The sequence below is a fragment of the Chenopodium album genome, chromosome 3, assembly GCF_948465745.1.
Source record: "Chenopodium album chromosome 3, dcCheAlbu1.1, whole genome shotgun sequence".
Classification (NCBI taxonomy): Eukaryota; Viridiplantae; Streptophyta; class Magnoliopsida; order Caryophyllales; family Amaranthaceae; genus Chenopodium; species Chenopodium album.
The window spans coordinates 72,429,741-72,433,936 of NC_137836.1; the positions used below are offsets into that span (position 1 = coordinate 72,429,741).

Sequence of the window (4,196 nt, forward strand, 5' to 3'; positions counted from 1 at the left end):
GTTAAAAGATAGAGTTTTATGAAAAAGATAAAACCGAGTTGAAACAGATTTTTAAAGATAAAATCAAATAAATATTTTTTCATAAAACTTATAATTATCTTTTACGAATTAATTTGTTTGCCAACCTTTATCTGATTTCTAATAAGTTCCATGCATAACAGCCATTAATGAGTTTACATCAACCTACAAAACAAACTTATCTTTTATAAAACTATAAGTTATGAAGTCCATCTTTTTCGGTTAATATCTTATTCTTCGCACTGATCTTTGGTTGTTGAGGCTTGCCCCAGCATTACACCGGAACCAGGTCGTTACAACCCGTTTTGAAGTTCCTGTTAAGAAACTTCAGGAAGTTCCATTGCTGGAACTCTTCTTCTGTCTTTACTTGTCCTCATGGATCTTCTAGAGTTCCTTTGTCTCAGTTCCTACTTCAGCCAACGCTTACTGAACCTGCAAACATCACAACACTAGAAAATCCTTATTAAAAGGAAGTTTGCTCAATTCTAAACATCATCATCAAACCTCATTAGGGTCAACAGAGGTAATGCAATTTTCAAGTCAACGGACTCAACTCAATATGGAAGATGATGAAGGATAATCCTAGGATTAGGATAATTATCTACTTATATGTCCTATAGTGTTTATGTCCTGTAGCCCTTTCTATTTGATTCTGTAATTTGTACACCTGTACGTAGTAGGTAAGTAGGGCAAATCATCCTTGGTATTGAGTCCTAGGAGTATAAATAATGGGCTGCTAATGATATGTAATCAACCTTTTCAGCCGTCTTCTTTTGCTTTCCTATTTTCATTCTCTTGCTCTGCTTTCCTCTCCAAAGATTATCAAGTCTTCATGGTATCAAAGCAAGGTTCGTTTCAACAAGAGAAAAATTAATTGCAGAATCATCTTGACTTGATTTCACCGTAAAGATCAAATCTTGAATCTCAGACCACCCTCTAGCCTTTAAAGTTTCGATCTTTCTCACTTAAAATGTCAAAAATATCTCTTGCTGATATGCAAAACCCATTGTACCTTCACCCTGGAGATGGGCAACATTCTGTATCTGGGGAAAAGCTGACAGGTGAGAGCAACTATAGGGAGTGGAGGAGATCTATGGAGATCAACCTGGCTTCTAAGAGAAAGCTGGGATTTGTAAGTGGTCTGGTGAAGAAGCATGACACTGATGATATGAAAGCTGATCAATGGGACACATGCAACAACATGGTGATATCATGGTTGACATGTAATATGACTGATACTATCAAAGAGATCAGTGATGTTTCTTAACACTGCTGCAGAAATATGGAAGCAACTTGAAGTAAGATTCTTGCAAACTAATGGTGCAAGAAAATACAAGCTGAACAAGGATGTCTATGACATCAAACAAAATGGTGAATCCATCGGTGAGTATTACACTAAAATCAAGTCTTTATGGGATGAAATAGAAGGACTGAACGTGTTACCTCCTATTGTAAACATGACTGCAGAAATCCATGCATTTGTGAATGCATTGAACCAGCAAAGGGAAGAACAGCACATGTTTCAGTTTCTCAATGGCTTAGACACTGGATATGCTGCTCAGAGAAGCCAAATACTGATGCAGAGTCCTCTGCCAAGTGTTGAGACAGCTTGTGCAGCTCTTTAGCAAGAAGAATCTTAGAGAACAACTCTGAGTGAAGGCAAGCCTGAGGAGGAGCCTATTGCTTTGTATGGCAGGGAGCAGGAAAATCAAGTCCCAGGTTGTACTGTGTGTGGAAGAAAGAGGCACACTGCTACCAATTGCTGTTAGGTGATTTACAGGTTATCCTAGCTGGCATCCTCAGTACAAGAAGCAAGGAAGAGGTGAAAATGGTGGAAAACCTAAGTGGAACAAGCAGAAAGAAAGTGTTGGGCAGAAAGTTGCTGCAAATGCTAATGCTGAGGATTCAATAGAAACCACTGCTGAACAACTGGAAAAATTGCTGAAGCTGGTCCCATCAACATCAAAAGGAAACAAATCTGGATATGATACAGAGGAAGAGATAGATGCAAACTTTGCAGGTACGGTAACTTGTTACAATGCTTTCAATAATGAAAATAGTTGGATATTGACTCAGGAGCCACCCATCACATGATAGTTAATAAAAAAAAATGGCTAGATGCATGTAAACCTGCTAGAAGTAAAGCAAAAATTAACCTGCCAACAGGACAGACTGCAAGTATAACCTGTATTGGAAATATATGCTTGAGCAATGGATGAAACTGAACAATGTGTTGTGTGTTCCGAAGTTCAAATATAATTTGCTTTAATTTCTGTTGGAAAACTAGTGAAAGATAATGCTTGCAAAGTTAAATTTTTTCCTGAAACATATGTTATTTAGGACCTCGCAACTCAGAAACCTAGAGTAGTTGGGAAAGCTGCTAATGGATTGTTCTATCTTGAATTGAAGGAGGAATTGAAGAATAAGAAAAGATCAATTTGTAATAGCTCTAGTCTAGATATGTGTAGTCTATGGCATATCAGGCTAGGTCATGCTCCTATGGAGAAAATTATTAAGACTGGTTGTGTAAATAAAGTTGATATGACTGATAATTCTATGTGTTTGACTTGTCCTATGGCAAGATTCACTAAGTTACCATTTTCTGCAAGTAAATCTCATGCTCAAAAGTTGTTTGAATTGATTCATATTGATATTATGGGTCCATATAGAGTGTGTGCCAGGGGAAATTACAAGTACTTTCTCACTATAGTGGATGACCACTCTAGAGCAAATTGGGTGCAGTTGTTGAGACTGAAATCTGATGCATATAGTGTAATCAGAAACTTTATTCAGTTTGCAAAAACTCAATTTGGAGCCACTCTCAAGATACTGAGATCAGACAATGCTCTAGAATTTGATGATATTAAATGTAGGGAATATTTTGGAGACTTAGGAATTGTTCATCAAACCTCATGTGCTGATAGACCTCAACAAAATGGTAGAGTTGAGAGAAAGCATAGAAATGTTCTAGAAATGGCAAGAGCCTTGAGATTTGAAGCAGGTTTGCCCTTGCAATTTTGGGGTGACTATGTTCTCACAACCTACATCATCAACAGGTTGCCAAATTCTGTGAATGAAAATGTTTCACCTTATGAGAAAATGTTTGGGAGTAAACCCTACTACTCATATATGAAAGTGTTTGGTTGTTTTGCAATTGCATATAATCCTTCTCTAAGCAAAGATAAATTTGCTCCTAGAGGAGTGCCTTGTGTGTTTATTGGCTATTCTCAAAACCAGAAGGGGTATAGACTCCTGAATCTAATCTCTCACAAACAATTTGTCTCGAGAGATGTAAAATTCTTTAAGAAAATATTTCCTTATCACAAGAGGAACTCAACTCAAGAGTACAGGACACTTGTAAGCTGAAAGATACCAATAAATGATATCTCTTTGGAGGAGGATGTGCAAGAAGAAAATAATAATGATGTTAATCAAGGAGAATCTGAAAATGATCATGAGGAAGAGAGTGATGAAGAAATTTTTAGAGAAATACCGATGCAAGATTAGATGGTAACTGAACCAGAAATTACAGTGCATCAAGAAGAAGAAAATCAAATCCAGCAACCTGAAGTGAGAAGATCCAGTAGAGTAAGAAGACCACTAAGCTGGACTAAAGACTATGAACTTGGCAACAAAACAACTCAAACAACATGTGTTGCTAATTCTGTATCTGCTGTAGTCCACCCTCAATTTCATTCATTTCTCTCACAAGTATCTTATCAAGAAGACCCGGTGTGCTTTAAAGATGTTGTTAAAGAAGAAAAATGGGTGGCAGCAATGAACGAGGAGATAGCACCACTGGAAAAGAATGAAACATGGGAGATAACTCAACTCCCATCTGGAAAGAGAGCCATTGGCAGCAAATGGCTTTATAAAACCAAACTGAATCCAGATGGATAAATTGGGAGGTACAAAGCCAGAGTAGTGATGTTGGGTTGCAGACAGAAACATGGGATAGATTATGCAGAGACATTTGCTCTAGTGGCAAAAATAAGCACCGTAAGATCACTGTTAGAAGTTGCTGCAATGGAAAAATGGTTTGTATGGAAAATGGATGTTAAGAATGCCTTCCTTCATGGAGAATTAGAGGAAGATGTATACATGAATATGCCTACAGGGCAATCAGGCTGGTAGAGCAGAATCAAAGTCAATCAGCAAGCTCAAAACACTCATAAGTC

General features: G+C 37.5%; 1 long non-coding RNA gene across 1 annotated transcript; it reads left to right on the plus strand.

Annotated features, from left to right (window-relative positions):
- The first annotated feature begins 1,178 nt into the window (after window positions 1-1,178).
- LOC145616278 (uncharacterized) lies at window positions 1,179-2,008 on the plus strand. The gene is made up of 2 exons (XR_014107621.1): window positions 1,179-1,401; window positions 1,486-2,008. It is a non-coding gene; the product is annotated as an uncharacterized LOC145616278 (long non-coding RNA).
- Window positions 2,009-4,196: the final 2,188 nt, after the last annotated feature.